This window comes from Lemur catta, chromosome 3, assembly GCF_020740605.2.
Source record: "Lemur catta isolate mLemCat1 chromosome 3, mLemCat1.pri, whole genome shotgun sequence".
Taxonomy (NCBI): Eukaryota; Metazoa; Chordata; class Mammalia; order Primates; family Lemuridae; genus Lemur; species Lemur catta.
This window is the reverse complement of record NC_059130.1, coordinates 82,080,046-82,093,256: the sequence shown is the minus strand read 5'-3', so window position 1 is coordinate 82,093,256 and position 13,211 is coordinate 82,080,046. Positions and strand designations below refer to the sequence as shown.

The 13,211-nt window shown below is 44.4% G+C and overlaps 1 long non-coding RNA gene across 4 annotated transcripts in view; it reads left to right on the top strand.

Moving 5' to 3' along the window:
* The window catches only part of LOC123635591, a 98,473-nt gene that overhangs the window by 42,682 nt on the left and 42,580 nt on the right, over window positions 1–13,211 (top strand). Inside the window, exon 5 of one of the 4 annotated variants that reach the window (XR_006734173.1) lies at window positions 806–870. The exons of the other annotated variants lie outside the window; for them this stretch is intronic. This is a non-coding gene — a long non-coding RNA (uncharacterized LOC123635591). Of the gene's footprint in view, window positions 1–805; window positions 871–13,211 lie in introns of those variants that run through there. 4 annotated transcript variants of the gene reach the window in all.

The window sequence follows — 13,211 nt, the reverse complement described above, 5'->3', positions numbered from 1 at the left end:
ATATATACGATTGTAAACTATTTGGGAAAGAAAGAATATGAGAATACTGTATATAATATATGCAATGCAGCCAAAGCCATAGTTAGAGGTAAATTCATAGCTTTTGTTTATACTTAAAAATAAGAATAAATGAAAAGAAAACAATTAAATGTCTAGCCTAAAAATCTGGAAAATGAGCAGTGAAACAAAACCAAGAAAAGCAAGACAGTAAAAAAAATTACAAGGATAATAAGTGAATTAGAAAATCAACAAAGTAGTAGAATTCATAAGTAAATTCATGAGCTGGTTTTTGAGGGAAAAGTAAAATAGGCAAACCTCTAGAAAACCTACTCAAGAAGATGAAGAAAAAAAATCAAGTATCTGAAAAAAGTGTATCATTTGTAAAACACTTTCCCGTTTCTTATCACTCTTGGTCTCTAAACTAATCCTATGTATTATATATTTGTATCCCTATTTTGCTAGTGATCAAGCTGAAGATCAAAGAAATGAGGTTACTTTTTAGGGTCACACAACTATGGGTAGTAAAATCATGATTTGAACTCAGGTCTTCTAACTTTGTTGAATATTCTTCAAATAATCTCATGGCATTTTTCAGGATAAATATAAATAAGGAAGAGTGAAGCATTTAATCTGTTTATTAGTTTTTTGGGGCCGCCATAACAAATTACCACAAATCAGGTGGCATAGAGCAACAGAAGTTTATTCTCTCACATTTCTTGAGGCTAGAAGTCTGAAATCAAAGTGTCAGCAGGGCTATACTCTCTCTAAAGGTGCTAAGGGAGAATCTTTCCTTGTCTCTTCCTAGCTTCTGGTAGCTGCTGGCAATCCTTGGCATTCCTTGGCTTACAGCTGCAGCACTCTGATCTCTGCCTACATCATCACATGGTGTTCTCCCTGTGTGTCTTCACATTGTCTTCCATATATATCTTCTGTTTTCTCCACTTATATGGCGCACCCTGATTCAGTAGGACCTCACTTTAACTTATTTAATTATATCTGCAATGACCATTACATTGGAGGTTTCAGGTGGACATGAATTTTTTGGGGACAATATTCAACTCAATAAAATGTTATTTCTAATGATTGTGGTTTCAACAATCTCTGTTTTGCTCCACCCACATAATGAATTTGTGCATCCATCCATCCATCTACCCAGCAACCATTTTGCCAGTGCTTGAAATGCGCCAGGTACTCACAACTCAAAAAGCAAAAGGCATTTGAGAGTTTAAGCCATATTATTAGGAGTTTACTAAAATCAGGACAGGGTGAGAGAGATAGTCCTAATCAACTAGTCAGATCAATCTAGAGAAGTGTTTAGATTTAGGCACTTTAAGAGGGAGGTAAAGTGGGACAAATTCAGAGGACAGTGACCAGTATCCTAAAATGCTATCACTCTGGCCACAGTTGAGGGACCTGTTAGAAAGGCTAAGAAAATCTCAGGTGTGTATATGGATGGTGGGGTGGGGTGAGAGATCAATCAGAGCATGGGAACAGTTTTCTAATACTTGAAGGGCTACCAGCTATAAGTCTGGGTTTGATTTTTTGTATCTCTAGTTAGAAGGACCACAACCAGTGGGTGGAAGCTACAGAGATTTATATCTCAACTCTGTTTACAGAAGAACTTTAAAAACTAGGATTAGATGGTACTGGTACAAGAGACAAGGAAAGATTCTCCCTTAGAGCCTTTATGGGCAATTTTTAGCCTATAAGCTGCCGCAGCTGCTGAGAAGTGCCTCATATGCTAGGGGGGCTGGAGGGAGCCTATGAGAGTAGGAGGCTTGCTAATGGATTTTACTGCTTGCTGAACACTCCAAACAAGTCACTAGATAGAGATCTCTGTTTAAAAATTATTTTTAAAAAACTTAAATTTTTTTTTGCACAAACTTACAACGTTTCTCAATAAAAACACAGAAGTTTGCATAAAATTAAGTGAATTTTATGGGTGGATACTGTGCTGGGGCCTAGTGATGCAAGATTGAAACACGTGGGCCCTAATCCCAAGGGGCTCACAGTACAGTGGAAGAGATCAAACATGAAACAGCGATAACTGGCTATAACAATATAAGAATTAGGTGTGCAATAAGTATTTGAAGAACAAATGAATGAATAATTTTCTTCAAGGAATATTTTTGTTGTTCTTATAGCACTGAATTTATAGTAGGGTGAGCAACTGTCCCAATTTGCCTGGAACTGAGAGGTTTCTCAGGCCGTGGTACTTTCCGACCAAACTGAAACGAGTGGGTCATGCTGATTTACAGACTTTTACAAAAGGAAGAGGGACATAAAAGCCATTATTGTAATAGCAGCAACCACAGTTATGGGAACGGAGACACAAATATCGTCTTTAAGGGGGATCCAGGATACCTCTAAGCTTCGGTAGAGCGGGGATGACACCTGTCTTGTTCACCACTACCCCCCGCACGCAGCGTGGTGTTTGGCACTTAGCTGGAATTCAGTCTATAGTAGTCAAATACAGTCACGCGCTGCACAACAACGTTTCAGTCAATGATGGACCACATGTACGACAGTGGTCCCGTAAGATTATAATACCATATTTTTAACTGTACCTTTTTCTCTATTTAGATATGTTTAGGTACTCAAATACTCACCATTGTGTTACAATTGCCTGCAGTATTCAGTAACATGCTGTACAGGTTTGTAGCCTAGAAGCAGTAGGCTATGCCATGTAGCCTAGGTGTGTAGTAGGCTGTACCATCTAGGTTGGTACCATCTAGTATGGTACATCTAGAATGTACCACAGTACACTCTATGATGTTCACACAGTGATGGCCAGGAGCAGTGGCTCACACCTGTAATCCTAGCACTCTGGGAGGCTGAGGCCGGAGGATGGATTGAACTCAGGAGTTTGAGACCAGCCTGAACAAGAGTGAGACCCTGTCTCTACTAAATATAGAAAAATTAGCCGGGCATCGTGGCATGCACCTGTAGTTCCAGTTACTCAGGAGGCTGAGGCAGGAGGATCACTTCAGCCCAGGAATCTGAGGTTGCTGTGAGCTAGGCTGACACCACAGCACTCTACTCAGGGCAACAGAGTGAGACTCTGTCTCAATAAATAAATAAAAATAAAATAAAATATGTTCACATGATGATGAAATTGCCTAATGACACATTTCTCAAAATCTGTCCCCTTCATTATGCAATGCATGACTATATATGAGTTAAATAATATAAGTCAAAAAGCTGAGCCTTGAAGGCTATGTACCATTTTGATCATAGGAGAAAGAGGTATGTGGTGGAAGAGTGCAAAAACAGAGAACTTGGGTATAGTAATTGATAAATATGATGTTTACTGGAATCTAGTCTTTTCCTATGACTATTAATATATTTCTTGGGGAAAGCCTTTGAAAGAGTAAGTCTATTACATTTCCCCTATGCTTTTTTCCATCTTGGAGACCTTCCTTCACCCTCCTTTCTTCTCTCCCTTTCCCCTGCTGGAAAAGATTATACTCTTTGCAGAAAGGATGCCATTGGAATCTCTTTCAGCTCAAGCCTAAGGGGCAAATAAACTGTCTAGGAAAACATTCTGCTGGGGAATGCACTGAGGTGCAGGCAGAGCTGGGAGAGTGGGATTTGGCCTAAGAAGGACAAATAGCTGGCAATGTGTGGAGCAGCAAGGGAGGAGGAAGAGGGAAGAGGCATTAAGGCTGGAGAAGGTGCTTGGGGCCAGAGTGAAGTGCCTAGTTGCTGAATCACAGTGCACTGTGTGCTAAGCTGCCTTGGGGCATGCAGGTGTTTCCTGCTGGATTCTCATTATGGGGGACAGAGTGTGAACATTTCTCCTATGAGGGAAAGAGAAGCAAAGGGGAAGAAAAATTTATTGACCAAATACTATGTGCCAGGTACTATTGGGTGCTTGAATTATGTGCATGATTCACTTACACACATTTGAAAGACGGTATTATCCTCATTTTACCAATGAAGAAACAGAGAAATAAATATTTTAACTAGTAGCTGGTCCAAGCCAGATTTGAACAGAGGTGGTTTCTAACTTCCCATCTTCTTATATCTCAACTAATGGAAGAAGAGCCCTTGCCAGCTTCCTCCCTCCTACTCCTGCCTCTTCTCAACACCCATGGAGCCTTCTGCACCAAATTCACCCAGTGTTTCCTCCCAGCAGGCTCAGAGCACTCTGTCCTCATTAGAAACAAGACAAGACCTTGACATTTCTAAATATATTATTTTGACCTGGACAAAACCCCCAAACTTTGTGATAGTCTCTAACTTTCATTACTTCTCAGGAATATTTCTAACAAATGTTACTGTACTTTGAAGATATGCTTCTTAAAAGGGCATAGTTACCCACAGCAGGGAGCTGTGGGAATCTTATGAACTCAAGTAGCCCAACTGCCTCTCTCTTAGAGCTCATAGCCATGATTTCTTAGCAGAACAGAGAGAAAAATAAGAAAACCTATTCTAGTCTCCAGGCTTCGCTGTGTGATCTAAGTCCCTTTACTTCTCTGGGCTTCAGTTACATTATTTGTAAAATGGATGAAGTGCTTTGTTTTGCCTACATTGATTGCCTTGAGTGAAGTCATAAATCAGAAATCAGAAAGTGTAAAAGACAAATGAAGGATGTTAGCTTTAAATCTTTTGTGCAACAACATGGGCACAGATAAAATATGAAATATTATTTTTATTTCTTGGTGGTTACTCAGATAAAAGAAACCCAAATTCAATCTAGCTTAACCCAAAAAGGGGACTTTATTTGCTCAGATAAATCGTGAGAAGGGCAGGGGTGGAACCCACCTTGGAAATGGCTAGGTCTGGGTCTCCAGCACCACCCGACGCCATGCCTGTGTGTTACCTCTGCCTTTTCGCAAATTGGCATCACTCTCTTCTGCTCCTCAGAGCTTCCTACATGTGATGAACATGTGATTTCCAAAGCTCCAGGTTTGCCTTCCAACTTTTGTATAGTCTTTTCTAATTTGTGAAATATTTATGTAGAGAAGAGGACATAATGATATATGTACAACTTAGGCTTCCATTTTTACAGCTTGTGATCAGAGGGAAAAGAATGTTTCTACAGCTCAAGGTAGAAAACTCCCACGGAAGCCCTGTGATTGGCCTGGCTTGGGTCATGTGCACACCTTGGGCCAATCACTGTGGCTGGAGTGGGTGTTACCATTGGCTCACCTGGGGTCTCAGGCCCACCCCTGTGGCCAAGGGGCAGAGAAAGCACAAGCAAGGTGACACTCACTCCTAGTCACAACAATGGAATGTAAACAATAAAAGATATGTGAGGGGGATATATCTACAGGCTTCTGGTTCCTCAAGGATGCACCAGCTCTGGAGATACAGGGCTGCCTGCGGGACCTGGAGGGGACCTTTGCACTGATTGCACTTGGGAAATCTTGCCAGTCCTTGCTGAGTTTAAGTGTGACTAGGTGTACTGTATAGACGGAATAAGCACCTACTTACTTTGTCACCTTGATATAAAGAAGGTAGTAGAGTGGATGCCTTGTGGATGAACTCTCACTCAGGCCTGGATAGTTCTTGCTATAGCAGGGAAGGCAGAAAGAGAGTAAGTATCTGTGCTACAAAAGAGAAGTGTGGAGCACCCAGCAGCACATAACAGAGACCAAAGGATGCACTGATACCGATGAGGTGTCGGTGGGAGGAAGGCCTTCTAGGGAGAGGGATTAGTATGCTCAACAGTCCTGGGGTTGGAAGGAGCATGCTGGAGGAAGTAAAATAGGGCCAGTGTGTTTTCATATGGAGAACTCAAGGGAGAACAGCTCAAGATGTAGGAGGTGGGGATCGGATTAGACATCTGGGCAAATACCCAAATGCCAGGCCCAGTGAGTACTCAACAGTGCTCTCTCTCCATCTTCATTAGAGTTGGGCAGTTGGGCTGTGATCATTACAGGAGGCCTGGGTCCCAGCTCCCAATCCCACCACATCCTGTCATGGCACCGTCCACTTTAATAGCAAAACTTAGCAATGGATGGAGCCTGAGCAGCTGGGAAAAAGTTGTAGGGCTATTTCTCCTTTCACAAGAGCTAAGCCCTGCTGCTAATAATACTTATTATTAATGCTAATCGTCACAATGACACCTCTATGGCCACAGGGAATGTCAACCTTCAAAGCTCCCGGGAGCAATAATTACTCCTGCCAGCTCCCCTATGAAACAGGTAAATAGGGGCCTGAGTCCAGGTTGAGGAGCCATGAAGTCCTGAAAATCAGACTCTTTCACTTTGGCTTGGGACTGAAAAAGGGATGCACACCCCAGAGCCCCTCTGGCTGCAAAGGAGGGGTGCGTGGGGTTGGGAGGGAATTGTGGCCTCACAGGTGTGCTAGAGACTAATTAGGAGGTTCCAGGTGCACTTTCATGAGGAAAAGGGCTGCTGAGCACTTCTCCAGACTTCAAACGCCCCTCTAGGTAGACAACATCAGGGGTGATGCAGCCAGTGCTGGGGTGAAGGGAGGAGATGGGGACAGTGGACACTTCCCACGAGATGGCACTTGCCTGGCTCCCAGAAGGCCAAACCGGGCACACTGCCCGGCTCTCTCGGGCCTGGAGCTGTGAGACGTAGGGGACCGAACTCTGATGTCATTCAGTCTCATCTCTTCCTGTGGTGAAATGCTTGTTGGGACCAGGAGCCGTTAGGTCTTTGGTGGCTCAAAAAACCTTCCCGGGGTTTTGCTTTGGTTCAAAAAACAGGCCTTTTAGTTTGGTTACAGTTCATAGTGGTGTGTTTTGAGAGAGGGAAGCTCAGGGATTGTGGGAGCCCAGAGGAAAGGCCCTGGCCAGGACGGGGGAGACAGGGAGTACCTCCTAGAGGGCTGAGTCAGCCTATCCAACTCTTCCCACTGAGCCCAGTTCCCTGGGTGAGAAGCCTGTTCCTCCCCAGCCCCTAAAGCCAATGTGTGCCACGGCCTCTTGTCATGGGATCCTGCATCTTTGAATGCCTGTCCCAACCCTGTGGCACCTCCAACTGACTTTTGTGTTTTTGGACATCTCTTTAGGCATGAAATTTTCTATTCCGAATGACAGAATTAATAACAATAACTACCACCCCTTACGTTTGTATGGTGCTTTGCAACTTACAAAGTACATCACCTCAGAGAGCTCAGAGAGTTGCAAGGATCCGTCACACCAGCCAGCCCATTGCACTCACCTGTCTGCCCTCCAGGCCTGTGCTTTCTCTCAGGTTCCTGCTGCAGGCAGGCAAGGAGGAGGAGTTAACATCTGGGGCACACCTGTTCTTTACCTGCTAAACACTTCACAGGGGCCATCTCATTTATTCTTCACATCAGCCCACTGAAGGTGGCATTGTATGGTCCCCTCTACTAGACAGCAAACTGAAGCTCCAAGAGGTCAAGTTATTTGGCTCATGTCTCACAGCTCATGGGGAATGACCTGGGATTCCTCCTACCACGGGCTTTGCTCCCAGCCTGCTCGCTCTCGGCTACACAACGCTACTTTGTGTTTATCTCGGTTCTTATCTCTCAGTGCCAGGTTTATAGTAGGAGTTCAGTAGAGTTTTGGAGGTCTGATTTATTCACTCGTTTTCTTCTCTTTCTGCCTTACCTTTTTGTTCTCGAAGGAGGCATGCAGACATGAGGGAAGGAAGTTCTGTCCCTGGCATACTGGCTCCATAGACACTGAAGCAACACCAGTCCGTGACTGGGCACCTGTTCTCTTTTGCTGCCTGGAAGGTCTCTGGTGAGGGGCAGAACGTTAAGATGTTGGAACATTGACTGTCCAAGGTGGATGGTTCCTTCCTGTCCTCAGCCTGTCCAGGCCTGAATGTCATTGGAGGTAGCTGCCCAATAAACCGGGACTAGCTCTGTCCTCCAGAATATCCTTTCCCTCTGCCAGGACTAGGGACGCGCTGTCCAGGCCTTTGTCTTGGGCCCCGGTTTTCCCACCCTCCTTGCACATCAGGGCTCTGGATCCATTTGTGGCCTCTGTGTCCCTCAGGGGTCCCGGTTTGCTTTCTTATTTACCAGTGGATCCTCTGGTTGTCTTCATTCAACACCCATCTGCTGGGCCATGCACCTGAGGGTCTCTGGGGACGTAGAGTTGGATGCAGTCTCTGCCTCCGAGGTCCTCCCAGGTGGGTTGCATTGGACCCTGGGTAGAAAGGGGCATTGGACCCAGGGTAGAAAGGGTGCATGGAAGGAAGCCCAGGGGCTGGTGGGAGCATAGAAGAGGAGCACCTACACAAGCAGGAAAGATTGCAGGGGGAGTGGTGCATGGGCTTGGTCATAAAGGATGCACAGGGATTTTCTAGGCAGAGAGAAGGAGGGAATTCCACCTAGAGCAATTTTTATCCATTCATTAGTCCTGTGTGCCTGCGGAACCGCACAGGTGTGTACGTGGATTCTGCAGGACAGCCGCTAGATGTGGGCACAGCTGGCATGCTGCTCGTGTGGCTTGGTTCCTCATTTGTGAGCAGCTCTGTTGCCCTGTGTTCCTAACTAGCTTCTCTTCTTTAGGCATTTCCCTGGAAACTGTTGCATTTTGACAGCGTCCTTCAGAAAGTAGCAGTTGGCATGGTGCTTAAGAACATGGTCTTCAGGGTTACGCTAGACCTCAGTTGGAGTCCTGGCTTGGCCATTTATTAGCTAAGGGACATTAGGCAGGTTTCTCTGAGCCTCAGTTTTTTTATATGTAAAATCGGAGGGTCCTAACACTCCATTGGCCTATGAGGAGCTTAAATGAATATAAAGTGTTCACATGGAGCCTGGCATACAAGTGCTCATATTCGCTATGCCATATTCAAAGTGCGGGGCCCAGAACTGAATACAGGTCCACCTGGGGGAGTCTGGCCAGAGCTGGACGGCTGCCTCATGGCCCTGACACTGGCCTTCTCATGCAGCCAAGGATCGCGGTGGCCCTTTTGGCAGACGCACCTCCTGCTGACTCACCCCAGGTTGCCTTGTCCCTGGAAGCTCTGGCTTCCTTCTCAAGGGCTGTGCTGCTAAGTCACGTCTCCCCAGCCATTTCCTGGAGCCGCTGGTGTGGTGGGGTCCTGTCCAGGGCCTGACATTTAGGCTTGTGAAATTCCACTGTGGGTACACTTAGCCCATCCTTCAAGCCTGTCTTGAATCTCTGTTGTGCCCATAATATTTGCTAGCCTGTTTCCTAACAGGATTTCCTCCCAGCCCAATCCATCTCACAGGCTCTGACCAGAGAAGCTTTCTGAAAATGCTGTTTTCCTCATACTCCTCTTCTGTTCAACATCCTTCCATGGCTACTGAATGGATAAAATTCAAACTCCTTAGCCTGGCACACAAGACTCTTTATGATCTCACACCAACCTACTCTTTGGACCGTTATTTTTCCTGCTCACATAGGAATGGTAATTCTTTCTATATCATAGGATTTTTGAGAGGATTAAATGAGTCTGGAAAATTGCTTAGAACATGGCTTTCTAGGACTGTGAGGGGTCTGAGATCTTCCACCCCCTGCAAACTGTTAGGCTAGCCTGGTACCATTTCACGGCTGCTAGGTCAGAGCTGAGGGATTTTATCACTCACAGCAAGAGTAGCCAGGGTATCAGTGTTTTCTTATGCCCATTCTGTGAGCTCAATTCCCATGGGCCAACATGAAGAAGACCAGATGATACGTGACATCTGAGGGTTGCATTATGGAGGGGAATCCTGAGCTCAAGGAACCCAATTTTGTTTAATGGGCTGTAAGTGAGCCTACCCTCTGCTCTAGAGAGAGCTACTATCTCCCTCTGTTCCTGTACAACCATCCTTGAAAAGATTCTCTGGAACAAAGGCAATCAGTCTTCTGATCATAAAACGTGCAGAAATTTGAGACACCATGGAGAATTGTCTCCCAGTGAGAGCCAGGTATGTTGCAGGTGTTGTGTAAATATTGGCCATGTGGAGGAGGAGGGTGGTGGGGTGCATGCTTTGCTTCTTTCATTACGGTGGGTCTTCTCTTCAGTATCACCCTTGAACAGGACTTCTGGCTTTTGTGCCTTTACTTATGCAGTTCCCACAGACCTTCCCATCCTCCACCTCTGTCTAAAATCTCTGCATTCCAGCTCTAGTTCTCCAATAAATCGCTCCTGATTAACTCCACCTCATCCTTTGTTCATCACCTTAGATGAAACTTCCTCCAGAAAGTTTTTGTGATCTCTCCTGTTCCCAGCCTGGATTAGAGGCCTCCACATGCTCCTGTGGCATCAGTGGTGACCTCTATGTGACATTTCTTGCTTGGCTTCTCCTCTAGACTTGGGGGTTTTAGAGAACCCTTGTGTGCCCAGAATCTGCCCTAGTGTCTGGCACATAAAGGCATTTGATTAACATTTACAAGTGAATGATCACATGCAATCACAAATTCATGCCCATTTAGCAAACAAATCTAACCACGTTGGAAGCTCCTGGAAAATGCCCACAGGACGGAGACACTTCAGTAGGTGTTTAGTATCTGTGGATTGATTGATAAGATATGCAATTACCTTGGGTATGGTGGCATGCACCAGTCGTCCCAGCTACTGGGGAGGCCAAGGCAAGGGATTGCTTGAGTGCAGGAGTTCAAGTTCAGCCTGGGCAACATATTGAGACTTTTTTTTTTTTTAATAAAAAAAGGGACTGTAATGCAATTAGTCACTACATTCCCTTTTAGATGTGTCAATTTCATCTTGATTTAAAGGATATATGTCAGGCCAAGTGGACCTCTATTTAAGAATGTATACATTGTCAAAGGTACTATTCATTCTGACTTTATATAAGGGAAAATTCTAGTAAGCCTTCTCAAAGCAATTTAAAAACCATAAACTTCGTGTTCCTTTAACTTAGTAAATATCAAACCCATTTCATCCTTAATAGTCTACAAAATCAACACTAGTTTCAACTAATGGTCTGTTTATAGCTTACATGGCAAGTTTCAAATTGCAAATACATTTTTACAGTGGCTCTTGAAGGTTGATGTTGGAAAGAATGACAGAAGAGTCACCATGAAACCTGGAGCTGAGTTTGAGGCTAGCTCCCAGTTTTCCTTAATAGGATGAAATTATACCAAAGAATGGAAAATTTGGAAACTCAAACCAAGTGATGTGAACACTCATGATACTTGGGGAAGCAGAGAGCAGAGTGGTTAAAAACTAACTTTCCAGGGTCAGATGAACTTGCCTTTGAATTCTGCTTCTCTTAATTACTGAGCCTAACTTTCTTCATTTGTGAAAGTGGGAAAATATGATGCACAGTGTGAGATTGTCATAAGAATTCAATGAGGTAACGTGTTTAAAAGAAATCTTAACACAATATGTTGTACATGGTTGTTATTATTATTATTAATACTAATTTTGTAGTCAGGAAGACCTGGATTTTTATCCCAGCTCATAATAGCTTATAGCTCATCATAGCTTATAATAGCTGTTTGTTGGGACCCTTAAGCTGAGAAAGATGGAGAAGTTTCTTAACTTTCTGAAGCTTCAGTTTCCTCATCTATAAAATGAAGACAATAAACATAGGGTTGATGTGATGATAAAATTGGAAGATGATATTTAATGTACTTAAGGAATGTATACATGGTAAGCACTCAGTAACTGTTAGGTAGAAAAATAATGATAATAATAGTTATTATTCTCTGCATCTCTTCTTTCCTCATTTGTACATCTGGGAATGCCAGTGTTACAATATGATTGTAAGAATTGGAAATAATATTTATAAAGCATCTAGTGCAACGTCAGGCACATAGTAAGTAGGTACTGAAGACATGGAAGCTATTGTTTCTGGGCCCTCTTCCTGACTTTGCCTGGCTTCCAGCTCCGGATGAATGGATGTGGCAATTTCGATTTTGAGGGGCTTCTCTGACAGCACTGAGTCGGGTGAGGGGCCAGAGAGGGCTCCATCAACTAGAAACTGCAACCTGGAAGTGAACTTCCCTAATCAGCGCTGCAAGATTCCAACAGCTGGTTCTACTTTGGAATCAATTGAAACCTCCTGGGCTCCTTGCTCTTTTTCTGCAAGGAGCAAATGCCATCCCACAGCTAAGATTTAGAAATTTGCCACACCATATCAGAAACAGATCCATCTGCCGACAAGGTCAAGGCTTCCCAGGCCGAGGTCCCAGCTCTGGAGCCTCTGCGGCCTGCAGGGTGGCCTGGGAGGCTGAGGCTCCAGCCCAAGGTCAAGGCTGCCCATGGCACTGCCAACAAGCACTGTCCTGTCCCTGGGCATTGGGAAACGCCACCCAAACCGCTGAGATTTCCATTTCAAAGAATGAGTCATGTTAGGATGTGGAGAGCACGTTAAATAACAATTTTTAGGATATGAGTGTTAGAGTGCAGCAGCAAGAGTGCATTTGGTTTGGAAAGGAACTGCTTCCTAAATGCCGGCCTTATAATTTCTTCCATCTGCCCACTTTTCTAGTGGGCCCCTGAGGGTCTTTAGGGCCTCCAGAGTGGCCAGCATTGCCCCAGGTACTGTAGGTACCAGAGGATGTTGGTTGAATGGCTGTTATTACCAATGCCTGAGCCTTGAGTCATCAGGTGAACGGACAGCAGGCTGAGAGTAGAATCCAAACTCTGAGCTTCCTAGCTGTGTGGCCTCAGGCAAATCCTTTGCCTTCTCTGAACTCCAGTTTCCTCATTTGAAGAATGAGGGGGGCTATATGTTCTTGAAGTTTTTAGAGCTTATATGTTCTTAGAGTTCTTAGAGCTCTTTGATTCTCTGAACACAAATGATCACTGATGCAATAACTGCTCAGTGAATGAAAAATAGTAACTGCCATTAATTAAGCACTTACTGGTCCCAGCACTATGTTAGGCATTTTAATATATCATTTAGTGAATTGAATGAATGAATGCAAAAAGCTATTATCTCTTGTGGGAGATAGAGTAAAAAGTACAAGGGGGTAAAGTGACAGGGTGAGCACCTCTTAACATATTATACACTATCCTAGATGCCTTAGGACATCCTCTTGTTGTGTCCTCTTATTACCACAATTTGTGGATGGAAGAGAAAACTGATGCTTAAAGAACTTAAGTAACTTGCCACATAAGTGGTATTGCCAAGAATTTCAACCCAGTTTTGCTACTTAGAAAAGGTACATGTATCTGTTTTCTTCTGGGATGTCGAGCCCTTCCTGAAAGTGGCTGACACGTAAGAAGTGCTCAGGTCAGGGAAGGGCCTGCCTATACACTGGTTAAATGGATGAGGAGGGTCTTAGTGATCAGCTTGGGGAGGGCCAGGACTCTGCCAGTGCACACTGTGGGAGTGCAGCG